The following is a 27537-nucleotide window of genomic DNA, read 5'->3' as shown; positions in this document are numbered from 1 at the left end:
TTCAGGAAGCACACTGGCAAAGTGCATCGAGCGGAAATGCAATAAATAGCGTCTGGTGGTTAACGTACATGTGGAAAGGCCTCAACCAAACTAAACATGACACACAGATATCATGGCGCATGACCTAAGGAAAACACATTATGTAAAGCAAGCTGTTTGTGCAATCAAGTTTGGGCCGCCACTCATTCATCGCGCTTCAAAGTAAATGTGACAGCATCATTTTCAGCGGGCCAACAGCTGTATCTGTCTCACTCCTGCTTCGGCCTGATTTCCTTGTCACACTGCTGAGAGGGACAGGCCCAACAGACAGCAGGTGTCTGACAAGACAATCTACTGTATAGCCTGTCACTGTCAGCCAGGTTAACATGCACTGTACACATCAAGATAACTCAAGGTTGGATCTTTATAAGAACTTATCAGTGCAGAAGTGAAGGCACTGCAGCGTAATATGAAGATAGAGGAGAAATGGTTAGTGTGTTGTTGCTGTTAGTTTAAAATTAGTATAAACCAACCTGCCAAATGTGACAATAAGTATTATTGCTTGTGGGGTCATCAAGTTACAAGCCAAGCTGGCAGACACTGAAGCTTATTCTGACAGCTAATTCTGGTAGCTACCACAACGGCACTATTACACAGCTCGGTGCAATGTCTATGCACACCTGCTATTTTTATTACAATTGCAACCAGCTGTGTGCAAAGCAGTTTGGGAAGTTGAGTACAAATCCAAGGGTGTGGTAAAGCCCAGTGGCATTGCTTGTTTGAAACCTTTTAAACAGACGTGCCAGTCACTGTGGTACATCAAGACAATGGCTGCACTAACTGAGAGGAAAGTGCAGATTGTGTTCAGTAACACGCTTGAAATACTTTTTTTGCATGCATGCATAAAAATTTGTCTTAATAGGTTCTCCCTTCATCTGGATCATCTATGCAGCCAGCAGCGCATGACGTTGCTTTACAAGCTCAATATCTGCTTATGTGCGAGGCCATAAAACTTTGTCGTCATGTTTTATGTCTTTATGGGATGGGAAGTCAAAGGATTAATTCCACAAAGCAGCACTGCAGCAGGTAAAATACAGACCGCCAATGTTGAAATTACATCTACATTTGGGGTCTCTCTCTCTCTCTCTCTCTCTCTCTCTCTCTCTCTCTCATATATATATGTATTGCCCATGTATTATGCATAATACCTAGAGAGCCCTGATCAGTCAGCATTAGTGACACAGTTGTTTAAGTACGGCAAATAATAATGCCAGACACAGGCTTTAATTTCCATCAGATGGGTCCATCTGCACCTGCAAAAACAGCACGCAGGCTGCTGGAAGTTACTTCAGATTAAAAGCATCTGTTCAAACACCACAGACTGATAGATGGAGAGCCTCTCTAGCCAAGCCTACGCTGTCTGTAGCTGAGTAACACACTGTCTGTAAGCAGCTTTGGTGGGAGAGAGTCTGTCTGCAGTGCAGCAGTGGACATGAACATCCACAGCATCTCCTCTGGCTGCAGTGGCTCTGTGCTTCACCAAAGCAGGCTGATTTACAGTGTGTGTGTGTGTGGGGGGGGGATGGGGGGGGTGAGAGCCCGGGGACCCGGGTTGTAAATCGTCACCAGGTCGCCACCCACAGTCAAACGCCACCAAATACCTCATGGGGAGACGCCACAGTACTGTAGATGAGTGTTTCCCAAAAGTGAGCGTGTGCTGCTGACGTCTGAGCTCACAACCACAGTCAAGGAGGATGGGGGACAGTTGACAGTGTTGAAAAGGGAACACACACACACACAGACACAAATACACACATGACAGCAGAAACATGTGCACACACATGCACTCTTTCTGCTTGACCACAAACTAAAAGCACTTCATTCACAAAACACTAAACGACGCACAAGCCGCCCACGCAGTGCTCACCCCTACATGAGAGAGTTTACATTAGACGCATGCAGCTGCCCACACACCCACATGTACGCGCTCACACACACATGCGCGCGCATGATGTGGTGTGCAACCCTCGGCAGCGCTGTCATAGAATTTCCTTGTTATCATCTGTGCTGCACGGCGCTCAGCATCTCTGCAGGGTTCCCCTCAGAAAAGGAAAAATAATAATACGGCACTTTTTTTTTAATACACCACCACCCTCCCTGAGGAATCACAATCAGTGAGAGTCAAATACACATTAATACAGATACTACCACTCCCCGACACATAATTTAGATTGGATGGATGACAGTGTGTACAAGATGCAAATCATGCACAGCACAGGAGGGTAAACACAGCTAATCCTGCCTGGATATTGAAAAGGAGCTGACGATTTCAAGTTGCTGCAGTAGAGAGAGAATTTATTGCAGAGCTCTTTGGAAAACATGATGGAAGCTCAGAGAGCCCATAAGTCGTCATTATAGAGTACAGACGCACACACACATGCACTGCTGCATGCCATAATGTTAACCACAGCCTGTGTTGGACCTGTTTGCACCCAACTTTTGCACAATTATCATCTCACTCATTAAGACATGTCGACCCCCACCTCGGGGAGAAATGAGCCTGAGGTGCTCCTGATGTCAGCCACTATACATCAAATGCAGGGTAAAAAAAAAAAAAGATCCAGTCAGAGGAAAAGAACTTACCTGACACAGAGTCTAAAAGCAGGAGGCATCTAAGAGCACCAGCTTCTCTGTCACCCGGAGACAGCGGAGCATCACACAGTCATGTGTGCAAGAGATGTTGGATTAAAGACTTCCTGAGCTCTCCCCTTCTCCCTCGTCTATCCTATGACTTTTTCCCCCCTCACATTCATCCGGACCCTCTGACGATTAGGCAGCGGGGTGTGGGGGTGGTAGTGGTGGTGGTGGTGTGGGGCAAAAAAGATCGAGGGCTAAAAAGGGAAAGAAGGGTGGGAAAATGAGAGTGAGATGCTCAGATCTCCTCCACTGAGACGGGTTGTGAGCGCACCGTGAGGACCATCCACTGCAGCAGACCGGAGTGTAGCGCGCAGCCAGAGAGGGAGAGGGAGAGAGGAGGAGAGGAGAGAGGCAGGCAAAACAGGCATTTGCTGCTGCTGCTGGTTCCAACAGCACGGCTCCAGCAAAAACCTGGGACTGGAGTCTGGATCCTGGACTTGGCCCACGGAGCGTTTACCAGAGCAGATGGAGAGTTATGGCAAGAAGAGGAGCAAGAGATAGTGAGAGGCTTATGGGTTGTCTTTTTTTTCCCACATCGTGGCACCAAGCAGACTTTTCTACTATCTCTGTGCCATATCTCCTTTGCATTACATCCACCTCTAATACTTTTCCCCTTCCTCGCTCTTCAGCTTTATGTTCACCATCGTTCTCCGGCGTCTTCCGATTCCTTATCTACAGCGTCGCTGTGGATAAACGATTCAACTGACATCGCCAAGTGCTCTTTCTAAACACGGGGTAGTCTTTTTTCTTCTAGTGAGACACCATCATCACCAGCATCAATGGCTCTCTTCATCCTTTTGTCTTATTTCTCTTTCTCTGTCTTTCTTTTTCTTGTGCTGCCTCACTCAACAATAATGTGAGACTAAAAGAGCATTGAGAATTGAAGGTAAAAGAGATAATGGACCAAAGGGGAGTTAATATGGGACATTTAAATTACATAACTGGTCAAATTATCCACATGGAGTATGAATAACCGCACAAGTGGATATCCATATTCAACACATGTCAGATTTGAAAGGGAATACACTCCAACAATGTGACACATTTTGCCATCTATCAATCTCTCTTATAGAGCCATTGGGCTGCCTGGCTGAAGTGCCTCTCGCTTGCTCTAACAGGGGAGCAGGCTTTTAGTCGGGAGTCCTTCGGCCCCAACAGGACTCAAGGTCGCTTGGCAGAGCGGCTCGCCGGCAGCCCAAATCCCTCAATAATTAACAGTGGCAGACAGGATGGAGCAGCTGTCAATCCAGATCTATAGACCCGGTCAAGAGAGCCGGCGAGCCAACCACCATGCATTCTAACAACGCTCCACCAGGTAGAGCTGGAGATTTATGAGCCCATTGAAAAAATTCATTCCCCTTCCTTTGCTGGAAAGGCGGGCACATGCATAATAACTGATATTGTTCTCTGCCTCCATCAGGTGGGGGAAAAAAATTAAAGAGGGCCGGGACGAGATGGAAGAGGGGATGGGCTGTCTGGGTTTCTAATGAGGCTGGGGGCTCAGATCAGGTGGTTATTGGGATGATAGATTCTCAGCGCTATTTTTACCTTTCTTGCTGTGAACCACTTGTCAAAATGCACTTAAATTCTTTACTTCATTGTGCATTCATAATTCCATTGATGCATTTTCTTGAAATTAACCATGCGTGAAAGCTGCCACGAAAAATAAATGGTTTAGCACACTGTTGCTTATTGAACAATTTCACACAAACCTGGTAAGCTTACTTTTTTTTCACATTTTAATTTAACACTGTCATTACATTGGGGTTATCTGGCTTTACTTTTGCAATAAATCTTATGTCCATGTCTTGTTTGGGGCTCAGCAGGTTAAGACAATGACTCATAGGCAGCATACACACTTTGTAGCCATCATGTGCAGACTGAAGACTCTTTTAAAGGGTTTTTTGTGTTTAAATACAGTCTGATCAGCAGAAATAATCAAACCCATCTATGAAATGGTTTGTCTTTCTATTGGGCCAAAAACATGTTAAGCCTGTGGGAGCCTGAAAAAAACCCTCAAATTATGTACACACTGAGCAAATTTATTTTGCCATGGCCGTGTGGGAGACTGAGTATTTAATTTATCTACTCAACACATCTGCTTTCACAAGATTAATACAGACGTTAAATTGAAACCCTTAGAGATTAAAGTGATAATCAGGCTGGAAATGTTTTGCACACAACACCTGATGAACTCAGTGTAATGTAGCTCAATACTGTCTATTCTGCTCAGTCATATCAAACTAAACTACAGTTTCAAATCCTCCAAAAAGCCCAATCTCTCAGTTTTCTTGTTGCTTGTCATGACCTCAAACACCTTTTTACATCCCCCCAATGCTCTCCCTTTAACTTTTACTCTCCTCCCCTCGTGTTCCTCCTTAACCTCTCCTCCTTCTTGATCTCTTCCTTTATCTCAGGTATGATCATTTCTCAGAGCTCTCCACACACTGCTACAACACCGCTGCTCTCCTGTGTGGGGGTGTTTCTCGGTTGGCTGGAAAAGTGGGCCTTCCTCTTTGTGTATAACAAATCTCATCTCACAAAAATATTCATTTCACGGGTCGCTGTCCCATACAAGCTAATATCCACGCAGGGAAAGGCATTAAGCATTATTCCCTTCCCTATTCAAATTGGAAACAGCAAAGTGGGGCTGTGCCAGAGATATCAGCCTCCTGCTGTACGTGGTCTGTCCTTGTAATGAGGTTGCAGCCACTGCTAACTTTTCATTCAACTCATTCTCTATCCAGCCTTATCGTGGACGTGGCTGACCGACATGCAAAAAAAGACACGTCTTACATGTCTTGTTGTGTTGGACTGATGTGTTCTAGGCAGCTTGTCATTGTTTAATAAAGCACATAATAATCCGCATGAAGTCCACTGTTAAATGTGTGGAGCTCGAGGATGGACGGAGCTTAATTTAAAAAAAGTGTATCTTGTTTTTTTCATTTTAAAGCCTGTCGGCATTACAGACCGTACGACGTGCACTGGGAATGAAAACATCCGTCTGGGTTTTACACAAGCCACATCACAGCTGTTTTGAAACTTGTCTCACACTCTCCACTAATCCAACTTAATCAAAACTATTCTATGCAAATAGAGTTTTTTTGATGATATGTTGTTATTTTAGCCTATTTAGCAAAAACACTCAAATAAGGATTGGATTTGTGTGGTTGCACTTCACTGTTATGAAACATATTGTTAATCATGTGCCTGATGATGAAAGCCATACACAAAAAAAATGAAGTTTGGTTTGCTCAGTTCATCGTTCATCCAAGTTCTGTTGTACAGAATTCAAAGTCCATGAAGTGTAAAAGTTCAAAGGCTGGCTATGATTTTAACCTTTGAGAGAACTCAGACTGGAAAGTCTGCTGCTCCAACATAAGAGCAACACCAGAAAGTTACTGATTTAAACTTCAGTAAAAAATCTTGAAGCAAACTCTAGAAAATTAGTATTGTACTGTTTGGAACAGCTTCCATGTAGTTGGAGTGCTTGTGTAACATGGATTTACAGTAATAAAGACTAAGAAGCTGAAGTGTGGCCCTGTGAGACTCCGGCACAGGTTGACCATCACACTGACATTTGCTAACATTAAACACAAAGTACAGTTGATGCTGTCAGGAAAGTCATTACTTTTTGATACTTGGTCATAAACCAAAGTACTGGAGAAATGAAATTCATGACTTGACGATGGCACTCTATGAAACATTATCGGGTTGTTACAATTCATCCTGAATGTCTCAACAAAATGACACAGCATTCAGTCCAATAGATGTTAAGACATCCGACTCAAAACCACTGCCACGCTGATTTGTGTTTATCTTCACAGGGAAGTGACACTGCACAACATTTCAGTCTGCATCAAAGTGATGAGAGGACTGAATGAACAACACTGCTATCCCTTAGCATGAATCCTACATTTCCCATAATGCAAACTGATGCAGTTTTTCATTCAATGGCCTCTGCCTGGTAAACACCAATGTCTTTCCCCCTTATTGCAGTATTTCTTCTTAAGATTCTTGTCTCTTGCCTAAGCCGAGGTACCCAAGTGATGTCGCTTGTGTAAATGTTCTTACATTTCTTCTAGAGGCACAGAAGACAATATACAGCTGTTTTCACAGGCCGATGAGTGCTCCCAGCGGCTGCTAGATTGATTTGGTGCGTAAAATCTGTGTTGTGCTCCCTTAAGTAGGAGAGAGTTTTACCTGGTTTTACCTCTTTTGTGGAGTTCTCTCATATTTCCTCAAACAAGTGTTAATTATGGCCTATTAGCATGCAGGTAGCTTGTCAGTGACAATTCCAAAACTATATATGCAGCAATATTTAAAACTAAGCCCATGCATGCATTATGTCGACATCAGTGGCAGTAGCATGTGTTACCTGCACACTGTCAAAACTGCTAAACCACTGTGACATTAAATGTATCCAAGAGGAAATATCCACGTTTATCAGACAAATCAAATCCAGAGTTAATTCAATACAGTGTCTGTATTCCTGGCATATCTGGCTCTGCTTGCAGCTGGGATAATGGCTCTCCTAGTTTATCTGCTTTCTATGATCTCATTTGCTGTTATGTTTTGTTTATGGTTTGTGTAAATGCTGCGTATCCTCTGTGTGTGTGTGTGTGTGTGTTATGTAATCACTGAATCCACTGCTAAACACTGCTGTAGTTGTTCAAGGTGATACCGCCCACAGTATTTGCGAGGATTTCTCACACAGACGAACCTCACAAGCCGCTAATACGTCTGCATTACAGTGCGACGCATCGATCCACATCTCAGCTAGTCGGACCACATAGGGGAATAAAACAGCTACACAGTGTTTGAATCATTTACAGCAGGTTTTAAAAAATGCAGGAGCGTCGGTGGGCCGATGGTGTCTGAGGGGGGTCTGCCCTCTTCACATCCACCCTAAGGCTATGAGAAACGTAAACCGCAGAGAGCAGCATACACCCTACATATATTTTTCATGTCACTCCTCCATTCATATCCCCAGCTGCCTGCGCATTGACTGGGTCAACGCAGGGCTTGATGAACGACGCCTTCTACGGCCCTAATAAAAAACAATGTGCTGAATATGCCGAGTCGCTTTGTTTGCAGTTTAGGAAAACACCAGGAATGTCTCTGAGCAGGTGATTACTCGGCTGCATTAGGCAGTGTGATGGATTTTTCCGGAGGGTAATAACACAACCAACTAAGACAAATGTGTGAGCGCCGGCACGCCGACTGCAAGTGCATAATAAAGAGGTAAAACACACATGCAAACACACACAGGTCTGTTGTGAGGAAACACGGTCGCTGAGTAATCGCTGAGCAATTTTGAAAAACGGTTTTCATGTTTGTTTCATGTTGCTTTTGCCTTTCAGCCACTTGCCTCTGCATTAACAGTTCACTTAATGAGATTCGTAGGTGCGGAGTTGACAAAGCAATCTTTATGCATTGTGCAGGAACTATCTTTTTTACTTCTGCCAAATGAGAGTTGAGATTCGTTTGGTCTTGTACTGTAAAAACATTGTTGTTGTTTCACAATTCCCCATCTGTAGGGAAGGGAAGCAGAATAAAACCTCAGTTTGCGTCTGCAATTTAATTCCTCATCCTTTAATACTCTCTAGAGGACTTTTATTTCGGCAGATTTTGGAAGGTCTTTTGAATGTTAGCTGTGAAAATGTGTGATGGCCAATATTGCAGCATAATGTTTATCTAACTCTTAACTATACATGATCAGAGGCGGACATCCACTTCAGGGCCGGTGTCTCGTGCAGTTTGTGATGAGCTTTTGGAAATGATGTGTTTGCGTATTCGGGGTCCTGACTCAGCAGGCCACTTTGTGGCAGTAGCCCAGCAGAAAGGAGACCTTCAGCAGTTTGTCTATGATTCATCTAAATCATTAGTTCTTTAAAACACCACAGTGGAGGGCGAATGTTTACGGCCAGGAGACATCAAAGGTGTAAATCAGGGCTGGTGCCGGCCCCTCCCCGGTGGCATCATCAAGAATATGATAAATGCTCAGCACATCCAGGGAACTTTCTCATGCAACAGACACTTTACTGCTCAGGTCACACCAGGTAATCTTCTGAGAATAAAAGATGACAGGAAATGAAACAATAAATGCAAGCATGCATGACCTTGTTTTTCCATGACTAATGAGTAGCTATGGTTACATTAGCTGCCCTTTCCAAAATAAACATTTTGCAGAGATTGAAGTGTGCTTGTCTGGTGGGTCTTGCCTCCTCGGCTGCAGCTTCAGAGACCAGGACCTTATAAGCACGAGCATTTTTAACTATAATCAATATGTCAAAACTGGAGAGTATGCAGGCAGTGACTTCTTGTATAGACTGTGGGTCTGAAGTGATGTTGAACTGTGAATGGACACTCTGACTTGAGAACTATTTGTTGTTCAAGGGTATAATTTTAGAGGGTTTTCAAAGGTTTATAAAGGTCATCACATAAAAATAAATCCAGGGTATTGTGTTGGTCTTGGGAATTAAGGCTCTGACCACAAACAATTACATTCCTAATTTAATTTGGACCAGGGACCTTTGATACATGTTATTTCCTAATGTCTCTATCCCCTAATTCCCTGTCATCATTCTGTGGATTTTGGTAACCAAAAGATACTCATAAAAAAACAAAATGATGGCCCTACAAATAACTTAATGTATTCCTGCCAAAAGCATTAGCTGCTGAGATTCACCTCAGTCTGAATGGTTGTCTCCTCTTCTTTTTCAGTGTACTGCAAACTGCAATTTTGCAAAGTTCAAGTTCAGTAAATTTGTTCACTAATAAATTCACAAAACAATTAAAAAAAAGCAGTCCACTGAAAACAGTACAGTACTTCAAGGCAGTGATATAATGTACAACACAGGGTTTTTACTTTACTTTAAGGAACAGGACTGTGTATTGGCAATAATCTTGTGATATGATACATATCCCACAGGGGGCTGACAATCTGATATATATATTGCGATGGGATACTGTAACTTAGGCGATATATTGCAATTTCTTTGCCCCCCAAAAATAAATTTTTTGGAAAACTTTCAAAATAAATGTGTGTGAACAAACATTTGTCTTTTGCCTTCAAACTCAGAACAGTTTCACCTGTTTGTATTTCACCGTTCATGTCACTTCCTACACATTTTTTATGCAATTTGAGCAGAAGAATTACCATTGGCTCAAATCTCACATACAAGAAAACACCATCACAAAACCACTATCACAATTTTAGCTATTGATCCTAAGGTGTCACGTCATAAAAATATAGTGATATTTTCTTACACCACTATGAATTACTATCGTCTCTTTGAACTACTTAAATACAAATTGAGAAGATGACTTTAACCGTCTAGAGACAGTGGATAATGTTTGCATACAAAAGAAAACAGAGGTCCAGGTGGCAAAAACATAATCTTACAGTAAGGTACCTGAGCCATGATAATGGGTAACAGCAGACACACATAGGACCATGCCAAGTGTATTTGCACCTCCTGCAAAGTCTCAGAAGGCCACTTTGTCATCTGCAAGTCTGGCGGCCCAAAATGTGCATTCTCAATGACACTGTGTCACCAATTACTTCTCCCTAATCTGACACAAACCTTGGGAAAGGACACCCGTAATGGTGACAAAAAATTCTGTCAGGAAGGTGTTATTCTGCTCCTGGAAAGGGTGACAGATACAAATAATTTTGCACAGCACAAAGTTGAAAGAGGAAAAGGGAAATGAGATGCATTACAGAGTGTGCAATGGCGATTATTGCACTGTCCGTGATGGGGTAGTATTTGTGGAACCAAAACAGGACTTAATGAAAAGAAGGCACAGGATGAAGAAGAATTGTGCTTACACTGAAATTCAATATCGCTTTATGGTCACAAGCTGGGCTTCAGGGCAGCGCCACTGCATAGATTGTAATGAGTGTGAACTACCTCATTCAGATGGGAAGAAGACTAGGGAGCTCAATAAAGGACAAATCAGGGCGATTATACACATGGGGTGTTGCTATTATAGGTTTGAATAATTCCCACGCTGGCCTCAAATTTGTAATATCAAACACCTCAAACGAAATGCATTAAATGAATTAGGACAGTGACTTCAATGTGTGGGTCATTGTGGATGCATATGTTAGTCAAATAACACACACAAGACCTAACCGTTTGCTACACTCTTGGACTGTGATTGTCCAGTCATCGCTTAGCAACCTTAATTAGGTCTGAGCCTGTTAAATTTGGATTTTTTCACATGTTGAATTTACTCAGTGTTACAGTTTTGTAGGCTCGTATCTGACATTTAAAATAAAAAAAACTCTGTTCATGTCTAACATTTGAAACCGCAGAGAACACTGTATGAATGAGTTATGCTGGAATACATTTCATTAACACAACTTCAGGGCTAACTGGCTCTGCAAAGCAATGAAACAATATTGTTTTACATGGATCATAAGCTACTGAGGATGTTGATGACTTTTTGCCCATTAAGCATTACCCTCAGTATAGTAGTTAGTGCACATTGACCTGTTCTCATTTCAAACTGACATTAAAGCCAGCTGGAGGCATTGTGGAGGCAGCTTTTAGAGGCTCCGTTTTCTAGCTAGGTATGCTAGAAAGCCCTTCAGCACTGTGTTAAGGGCGTAACAACAGTAACTAAGAGAGCAGAGCTTTGCAGATTATTCTTTTATGAAGGTTTAAGTTATTATTCTTAAAAGCCTTGCAATGCCATTTAGGCCAGAGTTAAAACATGACAGGGGAGCACACATCTACATGAGAGATCAGAGGACGTTAACAAGGAAATGTTGCTACAAAAACAAGTGATTTAATCTACACGCTTCTCACCTATCTGCATCCAATAAGAATCCTATCAGAGCGGCAATTAACTCCTGGTAATTAACATGTGACTCACGCTCATTTCACGGCCCCGCTTGCAGAAAAATGCTGCCTCCACATGCTCAACCCTGCACCTGGTGCTGCGACACAAAGACAGATTAGGGGTCATCTGTTGATGTTGACTGAAGAAAATTAAAACAAAGTGTGCTCACGTAAGCTTGACCTACTGCGGAGAAGCTGTGTGCACATATCTGGCTTCTATGCGGTCGGCTTCCTTTGAATCTGGTTTGAAAGACGAAAACACGGCTGCGAGACGCCAGCTGGCCTGACGGCAAGAGAGGAACACGCTCACAAACACACATGTTCTCCCATGAGCCATATTCTTATTAATATGTGCCTGTGCTGTTGCTTCCTCTCAGCTTTAGACAAGGGAAATTAATTATTGCAGAATGCCACGGGTCCTCCATGCTGGTCATGAGATCTACTTTACAAGTGTAAAATATCATCTTGCTCCGTGCAGAAGGCAGCATATTAAAAAGGAAGAAACTAGGATCGCCATTGTAGGCTGCAGTCGTAGGCCCTCCCTCCTCCTATCATCATGGTAAATCTTGTGTATATTTGCCTACTTAGTGGATATCACCAGCTGTGCAGCAGATACTGACACAGGGATCATGCTGGTTAACATGAAACAGTGGGTTATCTGATCTCACTCAGAGCAAGAGCTCACTGCAAACACACAACAATTGAGATGCAGTTTAATTTCTTTTGCAGGCAGGCAAGGCTGAGGTAGTGCATAACACTTTACAAATTTGTATCGAGCAACTCTAAAAAGTTAAAGCAAAGGGAATAAACAAAGGTAAAACTTATTTAATAAAGAGACACAAGCAGCGTATAAATGGGTTCTTAAAAATACCCAGCTCTGTGATGAATTCATTTTCATTAGAGGATGTGACAGATTGTGAAGGAAGATGTTACAGTATTCTGCATCAGAACACAAACACACCTTAAAGTACCGTAGACTTTCATGCTTTTTTTGTTATCCCTCACAAAGCACATGCATTTATTTCAGAGGGACATTGTTACTGTTGTGTAAATAACCTCCAGGGCTTTCCTGCAAAAGTTGGATCGCCGCAGAATCTCAGTCTTATGTCTTAATGCAAGACAAAAGCCATGAAGCTATGCCTGCTGCAGAGCTATTTTGTATTTAGAGTATATCACAGCAGCAATAATAGCTGAGGGGGTCTTATTAACTGCGATTATGGCTGTGACAGTGATGGAGTGGTAGCTCTCTACAGTATTATACAATTACCAGTGCATGTGCACAGAGTCAATAGTTAGAAAAAACAGACAATAGAACCACTTCTCTGCTTTCTTTCTACATAAGATTGGTATAAGACGAGAGGTTATTTTAGAAATGTAAGACATAACACATGATGCTGTGTGTCTTAACAGGAAGAAATGTTCATATTCTTATAGTCTTGCTGGTGGGAGCTGATACTGAAATTCACACGCTATAAACACTCAGACTCCAGAAAACACTCTATTTTTAATGGATTGACACATTTTTTTTATGACTCTGGAAAGGGGGTTCTTGGAGTGGGAGACAGAAATTGTGTTTGGTTGGGTGATAAGAATCATAAGGATACGTGCTTGTGTGGTTGTGTTAGTCTCTGCTGGATGAAACAAAGGAAGAACAGGAGGCAGAAGTCAGAGGGACAGAAAAGTAGTTTTATAGACTAAGAGAAATGTCAAGATGGCTGTAATCTGTTCACAAAGTGAATGGTATGAATCTGTTCTAAAATAATTGTGCTATTCTGAAAATATATGGCCATTCCCGTCTATCTGCCATGCAGGTAACCGAGAGTCACACCTGTTCCTGGTTCCTGACAGCCCAGAATCTCAAGAGGAAAGAAAGGAAGATCAGAAACTGAATATCACTAAGCTGCTGTTCCATTATTCAGCGCCACACACTTTTCACTGCTTGTCTTTGTCTGTACATTTAATATACACTCTACCACAATGAAAGAAAAATAAACAGAGATGTCATTAGTAAATACGTAACACTTGAACAACTGTGGAGGGTAAATTAAGGCACAAAGAGACAGTCTGTTCTTGTGGCATTCATGCTGTTTTTTTGTCTGTTAAAAAAGGGAAGGATATTCTGTGTCTGCTATGACTCAAACTAGCATTTAAATCCCCTCCATGCTTCTAGCAGATATCAGTGTCAGAGGATATCAGGCGCTGTGTCTAGCCTCTCCCAAGGCTCAGCTGTGCCACTGCACCACTGCATGCAGAATGATTTTTGTGCATTGTCCCACATGAACACACACTGGATCATGGACATATGGATACGGCCAGGCCTCATGCTGTGGAGACTAGACAACACAATCTTCACTGTTTTCTGCCTCACATATTTGTTTTCTTCAAAGCTTTTGCTCTTTTACCATTACTGAGGCGTCCACATAAACACAAGTGACTGGACTACGACCTGATGATCACATCATCTGGGCCACTTTCACACATATAAAGAGCACATACATTCATAATTAATGAGAAACTGCTGCAAAAAACACACAACAGAAGTGTTGAAAAGGTCGCTCTGAACTGGAGTTCAACTTATTGAAAGTGCAACCACTAAAATATTTTTATGCATCTGCAATGACTTTCACTGCTGTAAATTAAATTGTTTAAAGTTTTTTTTTATGATGTCTGCAGTTGGTTTTTTTGACAGGTTTATTTCACAACTTCGTCACTCAAAACACTAATGACTGTGACCAAATTGATATTGATTTTCTGTTCATATTGCAATAATATCACCATTGTTAATTCAACTACTTACTTTTTTTTCAGAATGTCTTTTTTTAAATTTTATATATATATTGTGCAATGTGCATTTGTTCGCCTTTTTTACATACAGAGAGTCCAGGTTTTGAAAAGGGTTTAAGTTCACTTTATAATGGAGTATGCTAATTTATAGGCTCCTACAGTATTTGTGTGCAGATAAATGTTAAAATGTAGCAGTTTACCTCAGTCTATATCTCATTTTGTTTTTTCTATATATATATTTTTTCTATATTTTTTATAATATATTTTTGCCTCTTTTATGCAGTCCAGGCTTTTGAAAAGAGAGTATTGCTGCTGAATAAATCTTAAAAACTGACTTATGATGTGTATTTTTTGAGGAAATATGGTTCCTGGAATAGTCTGTAGACAATCATAATCATTCAACTGTTTCACTGGTGTTAAAAATGCAGACTAAAAATCGATAAAATCGGCAATATCGTAGAATCGCAATTTAAATCGAATCGGCATCCAAAAAATCGTAGAAGAATCGAATCGGGAGAAAAGCATATCGTCCCAGCCCTACTAGGGTGTGTGTGCATGGTTTCGATATGTGGACCTGCAATAGACTGGCTCCAGCCCCCTACGACCCTGTACGGTTAAACGGTGTGGATGGATGGATGGATGGATGGATGGATGGATGGATGGATGGATGGATGGATGGATGGATGGATGGATGGATGGATGGATGGATGGATGGATGGATGGATGGATGGATGGATGGATGGATGGATGGATGGATGGATTTCACATAATGTTGATAGCAGGAGCTGATGTTCCAGCACACAAGCAGTGGAGGCACATGCCATCATCAGCCTGCTAGACATGACTGATTCATCAGTCAGTACAGCTGTTATTGACAGTGTCTGAAATCATTCCTTCTACTCTATGAAGCACCATATCTACCTCACAGCAGCTTCTTCTGCTGTCCAGACTGACAGTGGGACATGTAGTAGATACTTTTGTTGACAATTCTCACAATGGAAGAAAAAACCAATGCGTCCATAACATGTTCACTACTCTCTGCTAACAACCCCATGGCAAAGCGTTTTGCGTATTACACATGGAAATGCAAGTCAGTGATGATTGTAATTATTATAATTAGCAAGTGTCTAGTATATAGGGGGGAATGAATGTCTAAATAAGGATGTGGTTTTCGAAAACAGCCATTGTTTCTAAGGAATCGTCTTTTTCACATGTCAATGAGGGAAAAAAAGCACATCTGTTGTATTGTTAATGTGTTCAATTTCATGTTTCTGGCGTTGTGCATGCCTACAGACCTTTTTTACTAAAAGATCAGAATCAGAATCAGATTTATTGGCCAAGTACGTTACATACATACAAAGACTTTGACTCCGGTTTACATACGGTAGCTCTCTGACATTCACATAAAATAAATACAATGACAACTGAACAATAAGTTACAGTACCAATAGTAAGAATATGAAGATTTGTGGACTTAGTAGTAGTAGAGAAAAGAGGGAAAATCATCCGTCTCAATGGCCACAAAACACTTTTTCTCCTGTTGATGGTTTTAAGGAGCTTGGACATGGTGTCTCTGCCCTTCCTCTGCAAATTTTCATCACCTGGACTTTTTCCCTGTATTGCAACTTGACTTCTGCTGCAGTTCTGATGGCAGTTGAAAATCTGTGTTCATTCTCATCTAAAATATGATGTGTGTCACTTCATTGCTGCTCAGTCTCTGTATCCACCTGTTCTCCTAGCTACCATCCAACAAACCAGCCTGTGTCTGAGAGGCCCTTCTTCCTCCACACTCTATCTTCCTTTATTCTCCTTTTCTTCCAACAAAGTGTCTCTCTCTCTCTCCCCCTCCCTCTCTCCCCCCTCCTGTGCTCTCATGCCGATCCGCCTGTTCATCTCAGAGCCCAAATGGCAACAGGCACACCAGACAGCATGACTCCCACAATATTACGACACAACGGACCATTTTTGTCAGAGTTCTGGCCGAGTCTGGTTTTAAACAAAGGATTAATGTTGTAGAAGGCCTTAGAAACGGAGGGCAAAGGGCAGAGCTGAAATCGTTACAGAGGAATACAAACTTGGGCATGAGGTGGTGTACAAATATGGCCACACATGTACTGTTGAAAAAAAGAAAAGAAAGCCCCTCTAAATCCAGTGATCTCCAGCCTTTACCTCTACAGTGAGGACACATCCATCTTGGCCTTGTTGGAGTCAGAAGGATTCTGACATCCCACAATGTAGTGGAGCAGGCAACCACCGTGCCAGCACTTACTATAATCCTTCAATTTCATATTTCAGCTGCGTGTGATAACAGAGCCACTATCTGCCACACGCTGCTGCCACTGTCAGAAAACCAAAGACAGAGGGTCAAAAGATCACTCTCCTCCAATTAAGATTTCCCTTCACAGGTCAAATGTAATATTATGTGCACGACTCGAGTGTGCATGTGTGTCATGGTGAAAGGTATAAAATAGCAGCTGTGAAGGCACCAGTATTTTATTACAACGTGGCTTGGAATAAAAGATCACAGCTCCCCCATGAGGAAAGAAGCTGACATAAAATGACAAAAGTAAAAGAAAGTTTAGAGGGACAGAAGAAGCTTGTACATGTGGACGCTTTGCCATGCATTATGGATGACTTTTTACAAACACTGTCCGAATGTGACAAAATCTGGGATCCATTTCAGATGTCTTTGCACCAAGGCCCTTTCGGTGTGTGTATCGGGACGCAGCAGAACTATCTAAATGGGGAAATAGGGACAGATGAGTGGCAGTGTATGTGTAAATCATTCAGGTAGGTAAAAATATAGAAGGGACTGGAGGGAAAAGGAAGTGGTAGATAAGATGAAGAGCAGAAGTGGTCCTGGAAAAAGCAATGATTTGGAAATGGGTTTTGGCCGTGGCACATAACCAAGGTGTATCACGCTGTGAAAGGTGTTGTATTTTTTATCATTTATCCCAGAAGAAACAGATATACAATACACACCTGGACAGTCCTTCTTCTTTTCCTTCACATAAAAGAAAAGAAAACCAACACAAAGCCAAGCCAGCACTTTTCACCCCCCCACCCTTTCTGGGCCTCTGGCCAGCATGGATGAATGGCAGCTACAGTCGTCTCTAGCATCCTCATGTTCCCCCTGCATGGAGGTTTGTTCCATTACAAAAACTGGCTGCAGATGATGTGTGAGTGTGTGTCTGCAAACTATTCTTCCTAGAATAGCTCGCCACACCTCAGCGATTTTTCAAATTCCTACACCGGGGGCAGACACAACACAGCGCCTGATTGGTATAGCGAGATGAGGCGACAGGATTAAATCTGAAAAGATCTGTGTTTCTCTTATCGGTGAGAAAACAAAATGGGTTTTTTTTTTTTAGACTCAGGTAAGGTTTGAGGAAGGGAAATCAGTGAAAGCTGCGGATACAGGGGATGCTACACGGCTTTACTCAGCAGTCAGCGACAATCTGCCCTCTGTTCGCTCCAGCTGAGGAGATCCCCAGCTTCAGAGCTTAGGCGTAAGACTCCTTATTAATAATTGAAGTATTTAAATGGACTTTCATCAATATGTGCTGACTCAGGTCACTTCTTGGCACCACTTGACGCTAATAAAGGGTGTCCCTACTATGATTAATTGCCACAGTTTTGCGAGTGGTCCAGGTACACTAATACTGAAAATTCTACTGTGTGGTCAAAACACTATGAATAATAAATGGAACCGGTGAATATTATGTAGAAACAGAGATCATTACAGTATAAAGCACTGTACATCTACATGGGTCTTTGGGGTATCTGAGAAAAGAACATAGCCCCTGAAAACTGATGTAAAGAACAAGTCACATACAGAAGTGAACACAGAACAAGCCTGACCTGAAGTGAAAACCTGCCACAGCTCCTGCGTTGCTTCAGTCATTCCTACAAGCCCTCACAGTGAAGTGGCAGCCTGTTTAAATTCAGCCTCCTACTCCACTTGTGTTGACCTTGCAGTGTTTAGGCAGGCTGCTAAAACCTCTCCAAATAGTTGTCTGTGTGCGTGGCTGGTAGCAGGGGCTGAAGTACCGAGCTGATGCGTTGTGATGGCGCACAGATTGAATGCTCCACGGGTCCCTGGTCCGCTCCGCTAGCCCACATCCCTCTGCTGTTTCCTTCCCAGTGCTCGGGCGCCATAGGAAAGTGATGTAAATCTTTTGCTAAGGCCTGTTCTCTGCAGCCGCACATTCACCCTCTCAGTCGTGCAGACTAAAGATAAGCTGACTCACAGTGCACGATAGGTGAATGCTAAGCAGTATGGGTGAATTTTATTATGGGGCTGAAGAGGAAAGAAGTGGGTAAAATAGTTTCTTGCCCCCCCCCAAGCTGCAGTACCATGTGCCCTTACAGAGTCCTTCACCTGCTGAAAAAGCATCTCCAGTTTCATCAGATGTACAAAAACAGCACAGAGCTGAGGACATTAGACAAATGACTGGACATACGATTTTGTGTGCACAATGTGTTACAAAGCAAAATGTGTTTTTTTATAGATCACAATTTAGGCACATAGCACCATCTCATGGTCTCACTCAGGAATTCATCTCTGAATCAGAGGATATAGAGGAACAGTGCTCACAGCACATGGACAGAATATATTCTTACTGTGTTTAACAAAGGGTTTCTGCTCCACTACTATAAACAAACACAAGAACACATCTGAATCTGAAATGACACTAACTTCACTGCTATGGGGTTTTATGTAAATCTGCTTAGACAAAGTACAGAATGGCTCTCAACATACCAAAGTCAAGGAGTACGGTGCTCTTAACCTCCGTATGCACATCCCTTGCTAAGTTGACACAAGCAGCCTTCACACGCTTCACCACACACATCTAAAGAGCTGTGTGAGCCTCCTGAGGCATCCTGGGTCATTTGTCACTTCGGTGGCGCTGGCGGTGCATCACTCGCTGCAGTTACATCTACTCCTTTTTCATCTGAATTGCAGGACAGCTGAGCAGGATTTCACCCATCGACTCCAACGCCAGAATTAGGCAACAAGCTGTTCAGACGAGCCTATCAATGTTCAGCGCGCTGTTATATATTCCACTACCGTCCTAAATTCTTTGAAGGCCTATCAAAGGTGACTGGCGCTGGTGGCAGTGTTAGACAGCAGCAGCAGCCCTGGATACGCTAAAGGACGCATGCTATACACCTGGGTGAAATGCTGCAAAGTCACTTAACAGCAGCAGGTTCAAAGCATGAGCTGAGGATGTGACAGGCTGTGGAATTACCTGAGCTGCACGATGCAGAAGCAGAGGTGGAGATAAGATGACACCTTCTGATCAGACTGGGCTTGAGCTGAACTTGTAGTAGCATAATAATATACGGGTTGGTGGAGCAGAAAATTAAATAGAATGTTGATGCTTCATGAATAGAGGGGGATGCATGGACTGCTCAACAGGAATGTGTGTCAAATTAAAAAAAAAAAAAAAAAAAACTAATTATGAAAGTAGCTCCACATTAGCAAAAGGTGATAATTTCGTGGTAGACTGAGCTACTGCTCATCATGTAATCCATATCTACATCTACACCTTAACCTCCATCATTCACACCTTAGCTTTTAATGATGACAACCATATGCCAGGCTGTCTGCTGTCTATGCAGTCCAAACAGAGAGGCATCAATCCTTCAGTCCACAGTTGACTCACACAGAATGATGCACGAGGCATTCGCCTGCCACCATTAACAAGGAAGTGTTATTAGCGTGCTTTATGCAGACGCTTCTTCGAGACACCAACTCGCTACTTGGGTACAAAGTGGCACGCTGACATTATACAGATGTGAAGTCTCATCTGCCGATAATCTTGAACATATGGGAGTGTATAGCTACTGAGTGCAATATGCTGATTAGCTATGATGCAGCGCAGCGGGCGAACAAAAGCAGTGGATCACCACTAATGGACTGTGTCTCTCTCTCAAATCCACAATTTTGCTGAGGCAGGTGTGTGATGGTGAAACGCCATTACTGCCATCTTAACGAGAGCCCTGTGTGTGTCGTCCCCCCCCGTGGTGGTCCCAGCAGGGCCCTATCTAGGCCTGCGCCGTTGGACGCGCTAGATGGGAGAGATAACCTCCATCTGTCTTCATGACTGTCTGGCCTTTATTGCTTTAGGAGAAGTGCTGCTTTCACTAGCTCTTCCCTCGCTTTGCCAGGAAGACCAATATTTGTTTCTGTGTCTGGTCCTGCGTGATTTGTAACGGGGTGGTTTTACATCTCTGGTCCTGGCTAGGTAAACATAATGTGCTCGTCTTCATAAAGGGCAGGATTCAAGACAGCATACATCCTTCGGTGAGCTCACCCCAGCTCATCATGCAGCACCAGATTATATACTGACCCTTGAGTGTAATATTACATTGAAAACATATTATCTTGTTAGTGAGCATCAGGACAGCTTGCAATGTAAGCATAAATAAGAGTCTACAGCCATTTTAGCACTTACACACAGTGGTACTTTAAGACACTACAGGTGAATAGGGTAAAAAGTTTTAATTTGTAAATGAGGCAATATCTAATGAAATATGCGCTAATTTGCATAGATTTCCAGAACCGAAATCTGAACAATGGATAAAGCCCCTTTCAAAATTCTTGTTTTATTTTGTTGACTGATTTTAGAATCAGAAGTTTTGGATATCTCTTTTTATCACTCTGTAAATGAGAAAATACTGTCACCATCAATAAAAAAAATCTGCTTTTTGTTTTTAGGAATAAAACATTGTAGAGGTCAGGCTTTGAATGATATATCAACAATCCCCTCTGTAAAAACCTTCAAAATACAGACAGGAATAAAACTAGAAGGTTTGGTGTCTAAGTGCTGCTGAAGTGGAGATTTCGGGCTCAGAGTCTGAGAAAAAATTCATTTTGAGAAAACAGCCTTTAAAGACTTGTACTGTAGAATTCCAAAGATTGTTAATGTAAATCATACTAATAATGATTGGTTGCGGATACGGAGGAGGTGACAATTTTTGGAGCCTACATCATTGTTCAGGAGAGAGAGAGCTTTACTATGACACCTGACATGACATGGGTCAGACAACAGGCACAGCACAGTATGTCACAGTAGCATGTTCACTTTTTAGGAGAAATCTACCAACAAAAGACACAAAATGAAGTCAAATAACCACCTTAATGTGGATTTTCTACCATTTTTTCAACTTTTCTGAAACAATACATGTTAAGGAAGAAAAATAGCCTAACATCTCAAAATTGATCAGTGCATGAAAAAACAGTGTTTTTGCCTGTAGTGTCTCGCCTTAAGCTAAATGCAGCATAATAACGCTCTCACAGTGACAATTCTAGCATGTCGATGTTTGAAAGATATGCTGCTTAAACACAAAATATAAAGGCTAATATGACTCTTATTGGTTTTGAAGGGATTTGTTTATAGAACAAAGTATTAGCAAATACAAATTTGACCTGGTTACACGGCTTGATGAAAGGCCAATTATTCCCTGCGGGAAATGAATGTATGTTCCAAATGTCATGGTAATCCAACCGACAGTTAATAAGATATTTGACAAAATATCACAGGTGTCCAACTTTATGGTGATGCTGAAGGAAAACTCTGATTGTCTGTGTGTGGATCATGTAGGGACCTTGATTATCTGTGGCAGATTATCTGGAAAACCAATCCAACAGTTATCAAGATACAGTATGTAACTTTGAAGCACAGATTTAAACCTCATGGTGGCATAAAGTCAGAGGATCCACGGTCTGATCGATCAGGGAGGTGCACAAAATGCAATCTGCAACACCTCCAGCATTTGTTGATATATTCTAGTCAGGCTGCCTGAAGTCATACTGCCAACATAGCTAAAACCAGGAAATGTGGCTACTGAGCAATAGTGCAACATACAGTACATATGCAGGGATGGTCCTTCATTATTGTTTTTCGTCTTTGGTTGGCACCTTTCGGAAACTGTTGGAAATGCAACCGTAGTTTGAAGCCCAACATAAGAGAGTGTTTACCTTTCTTATACCTAAATATGGGCATATATTTGAGAGCAGAAATGTTGAAGTTTTAATGCACCCTGAGAATATCAAATCAGTAAGGCCATGGTACTACTCATGCATGTGCTTTGTCTATGAGTTTCTGTTGGTGGGGATCAATAATAAGTAGCCTAACGTAACCAACTTTTTTGCCACAAAACTGTGTTGGTTTCTGCACATTGAGGCTATACAAGGTTACACTATCTGCCAATATTCTTAAAGAGTTTGTTGACCTAAGTTTACTAAAGTCTTGTTCGTTCCAACAAAAAATGAAATACAGTGCTGGCAAGTGTTCTGTGTTAGATCTGAAGTTGCCATGCCATTTAAATAGAGCCAACTTTTCAGTTTCTTTTCATTTTCTTCTTTATCTACATGCTTGAAATTGTCAGTGTTAACCATCAGTGAATCTGACAACTACTCAGTTCTTCTCTTTTATTCAGAAACGTGTTATTGCTACATAACATTGTGTTACAGCAGCCTTCATTTTTTCTGTTGGATGACAGCTTTGAAATCGGTGGCTTCTGACAGAGTTTTACAGAGGCTTGTTTGAGCAAATAAATGTGTTGTTCAAAAATCTGGAGGGAATCTGGGGGAATGTGTGTCAGTGTTAACATTACATACATGCCACCTGTTAGCAGTTTTTGTCATCAAATGATTCAACAGGCTGTAATACAATTATGTTTGGACTTAAAGAACCGAGCCTTATATTGTGTACTTTGCCCTGCCAGAATACATTGGCTGTTAAGGCAGCCAAAAAACAACAACAACAGCTCTCCAGTTTTCCATCCATGTCAGATAAAAACAACAGGCTTTTTTCCCCATCATTGCCTTCAGTGTCTTTAACTTGACTGTCAATGAAATGTAATGAAAGTTGCAGGATAGAGGAGTATGCTATGTTAACACACAAGAATGATTCAGACTGACATAATAAAGAGATACAAAGAGCTTAAAAAGAAAAGCAGCAGATTCATAAGCACACTTACGGTATCAGTTCTACTCACTTCGTACAATCTTTTCATCACTGAAATAAGTTTCAGTGTGTGAGCTGCTGCTGTGATTACAACATGAAGACTGAAGGCTTTTATGTTCATCTTTTAGTATAGCTTTTATTTGTTTTATCCTATCTTATTAACTGTTTTTACTGCCCTATTTTACTGTTAATCTATGTTTGATAATTTATGTTGTTTTATTTATATTGCTAGCACTTGTACGTTGTGCAGCACTTTGGGCAACTAAGGTTGTTTTTAAATGTGCTATATAAATAAACTTTGAGTGAGTTGAGTTGAAGGCATTTTTAGTTTATGCATGCATGCACTCCCTGGTATTATTCTTGTCTTGGATTGTGCAGAACATCTTATTTCATGTATGACAAACAAAAACCAAGCGGCTGTCTGTTAACACTACTTGGCTGTTTTACTTCCTGTTTTACAGTTGTCATAATATCAAAAGCATTGATGCATATTTTGCTTGTTCATCTACCGGACCCAGCAGGGGTCCCTCATACTGAATCTCACTGAGTTTTGGATGTAGCTAACATAAGCCCAACAACCTCTCCCACTGCATGAATAAAACACCAAGCTGGTACCAGAGTAGATTTACTGACTGATGCAATTTGATTAAGTTCAGTGTGGCCTCTGATCTACAGAGAGCTTGGGACAGAGTAACTGGTGTCCTCAACAACACTATAAAGAGGTGCTAAATCAGTCTTGACATCTAGACTGTCCTCTCTTCATGTTGACTTTGGTTTAGATTATAAATCAGAAACACTTTTGTCCTATTGCAGCATTTCTGGCAATAATTTTAAAGTCTAACCCTTAAAATGACTCTTTGTCTGATAGCATCATGACATTATTCTTCTCATTTATTTGCCTTGAGAACGTCTTGATTTGATCTACCTCTTCAATTTAGATTCACTTCTTTAATCTCCTGTGTTCAAACAAGATCACGCAATAGCAATACTAATGCAGATTGCATTTACCTTTACAGGAAAATGCTGCTGCTTGTCATAAAAACACAGATTTTTTAGACATAGTTCATGACTAAATAAAAGCCTTTCCAATCTTTTGAGAGAGATAAAAAAAAGAAAAAGAAATCACAAGTTGACCCAAACCCAAACACCATGAAAATAACTAGTGGTAAACACTGATTAACAGTGTTTACCACTAGTTATTTTCATGGTGTTTGGGTTATATCAGTCCTATACACTTACTTCTCTTCCTCTCCCAGCTCTTGTTACTTTCTCTTACACACACTCAGACACACACTAAACTTTTAACCCTGAGTAGTGGATCATCCTGATGAGCTGGGGAATGAGGCTGACACCGGTCGTCTTTTATCATCTGCCCAGTTGGAGGTCTGACTCTTTCCGTAAAGGCTGCAATCTGGCACACAGTCGCTCTGGAGTCACTAAGGGTGACACTGGACAGTTACTCCCCACAATGCTCTGCTGCAGAGCTGAAACAATCAGTCAGAGAACTGATTAGCCAACTGAAAGAAAATTTATCAGAAACTATTTTCGTATTCAGAATACTTCAACACTGTGAAATAAAAAGGGTTTACTGCAGCAACAACAATTTCCTCTGACAAAGAGGAGTAACTGATGACACATCAAGAAGAAAATGCAAGAAATTCTTTGAATTACACTCGACAATAAAAACCTGAGCCAGTTGAAGCTTCAAAGAGAGCTGCAGCTCATGTCTCACTCTCTGTGTCCTCACACGTATCACCAAACTACGACGATTAACCGAAGGAAAGCCAATAGACAGTATGAGGGAAGATTTCCATGCTGTTTTCCTGTTTATAATTTTGAAGGATGAGCAGTGGAGGAATGGCCTTGTCTGTTGCTCCCTCTAGGCATAACCATATTCAATTATATTCAACAAATGGCGTTTGGCAGCACAGGAAAGACGTTAAGAGCTTGTGGTTCGGCTGTCTGGTGGAGACAGGTGCCCTGACGCACAAACCCAAAGAAAACCTTCTGGTCAGAGGGATCAGACTGACAAAAGAAGCAACAGAGAGTGGAAAGTGCATATGGTAGCATCTAGAGAAGACAGTCTGGACCAATTCTGAACAGTCAAAGACAGGTAGGAGTCAAACAATAAGTTCAACATTCTACAGTGCAGTACGGTATCATACGGTATGGTACAGTACGATCAATTTATCTACTAAATAATTAAAAGTCAAAACACAAGACACTTGCTTGTTCTACAAAGTCAGTATTTGTTGTTTTATGTCACTATAAACTGAGTATTTTGGGATTTTAGAGACAAAATAAATCATTGGGCTCAAAGAAAATAACCTATTGATTGAGATCAAGACTATAAGTGGCATGTGGACATTAGAATACAATACGTGTTAGTTGCAGCCCTGTTCATTTTGAAGACTTGGTTCTTCTGCACGCCAGAAAACCAAAGTCATAACAAAGCACGTTGTTGGTATTTGACTTCCTGCTTTCGACTTGTTTTGGCTGTGATCCTGGTTAATCAAATCACAGCCAGTCTCTCCAGACAGCCGGTTGCTGACCCGCCGGCTATGGCCACTTCACAGATAATGTCACTTCCTGTGGAAAACAAACTGATTCTGTTACCAGACATGGTCACTGTTATCTGTCATAGCATTAGCACACAAGAAATAAATATTTTTTTTACCGTGGAAAGAGCTATGCAGACTGCTACACTGGCTGTGTTTCTTTCAAGAAGTGATAGTTTGAGTCATCATCTCCCTCTGAGCACCTGAACATCTAACTGTGCAAACAGTAAGACAAATGTTTGTATTGAGATTGGCTTCTGCACGCTCTATATTTTTCTTTTTAGTGGCAGTGGATATGTCTTAGCGCATGTGCGTGCTTGTGCGAGCACTGCAAAGACAATGACAAATGTGAGGAGACAAGGGAAATAATAATTGCTGCACATAAAAGAGAAAAAAGATACTCAAGTGTTTGCCTGCAGCATGTTCAGACAAACAGGTGGAGCTCAGTTAGACTCTCCTTGTCTGGTGCCGTAGAGCTCCAGGCTGCCAAATGGGTACCATCTATTCAGCATAGCCAGTGTGCTAATAATGAGTGCTGAAATGAATGGTGTCACTTTAGTCTAATTGCTGCAGTGGGAGAAACATGTTCAGAACATCAGGTACAACAACTACATGGACAACAGGGGAGCCAGACAGAACAGAGGGAAAGGTGGACAAGAGGAACAGAGGAGGTTTGGTTAGCAACACTCCTTTTACGACTAAGAGTTGAATGTAAACGGCTCATGAGATAGCAGGGGGGGGGTGTGAGAAAATATCGATACACGTTTCGTTTCGCAATACTGTATCGATATTGAAAGGCACTGTATCGATTTTTATTTAGCAATTTACAGTCTATGCAAACATTGACGGCAATGGTTCATTTTTGTGTTGCATTTAAAACTCTGACTGCTAGTAGGCAGCAGTTATTCAGAGATTAGATAGATAGATAGATAGATAGATAGATAGATAGATAGATAGATAGATAGATAGATAGATAGATAGATAGATAGATAGATAGATAGATAGATAGATAGATAGATAGATAGATAGATAGATAGATAGATAGATAGATAGATAGATAGATAGATAGATAGAGTAAAAAAGCCTGTATAGGCAGCTCATAAGCATTTTGCTCTGAAACTGTTATAGGAGAAAAATGGGACATTACACACTTACAACTGACCTATAAAGAAAGAGAGGACTTTAGTTAAAATGTGCGCTCTGTGCTTCAGAAATGCCAAAATGTCAACCTATGGAAAATCAATACAGAGTCACAACTGTATTCCACTGGACGACTGCGAAAGGAATTACAATGAGAGGGGGAAACAGAGGCGTCATACTCAGACAAAAGAGTGCCACTGCAAAAAAACTCATGAAAACCAACATTATTTGCTGCTACAGACATTAATTATGAGCTGCAGTAAGCTGGCTGTCACACGTGCATAAGGTTGTGCATAATGCATAATACTGAACAAATACATTCCACATTCAAGTCTGTGAGGCAGTCTATATTTCATGCTTACTGAGGAACTATAAACAGATCTTATAAACACCCAGGCCTCAGAGACAAGTTATTGTTTTGTTTATTGGAACAATGTTTCTAGCTTCTTCATGCTGACAGAAAACATTTCTAACGTGTACAGTTTAGGATGAAACTATACACAAACGGTGAAAGTCTGAGCTGAGCATTAGACCATTAGAGCAGAGCAG

General features: G+C 41.5%; 1 protein-coding gene across 7 annotated transcripts in view; it reads right to left on the bottom strand.

Annotated features, from left to right (window-relative positions):
• Positions 1-27537, bottom strand: part of dlgap2a (discs, large (Drosophila) homolog-associated protein 2a) — a 162805-nt gene that overhangs the window by 112204 nt on the left and 23064 nt on the right. For 2 of the 7 annotated variants that reach the window (XM_085766847.1, XM_085766846.1), the window contains exon 1: positions 2623-3056. The exons of the other annotated variants lie outside the window; for them this stretch is intronic. The gene's annotated coding sequence lies outside the window, so the exon portion shown is untranslated. Of the gene's footprint in view, positions 1-2622; positions 3057-27537 lie in introns of those variants that run through there. 7 annotated transcript variants of the gene reach the window in all.

Source organism: Trachurus japonicus, chromosome 22 (genome assembly GCF_045865225.1).
Source record: "Trachurus japonicus isolate A0001 chromosome 22, Traja_1.0".
Lineage (NCBI taxonomy): Eukaryota > Metazoa > Chordata > Actinopteri > Carangiformes > Carangidae > Trachurus > Trachurus japonicus.
Note: the sequence above shows the minus strand (reverse complement) of the source record. Positions and strands in the feature narration are given on the sequence as shown.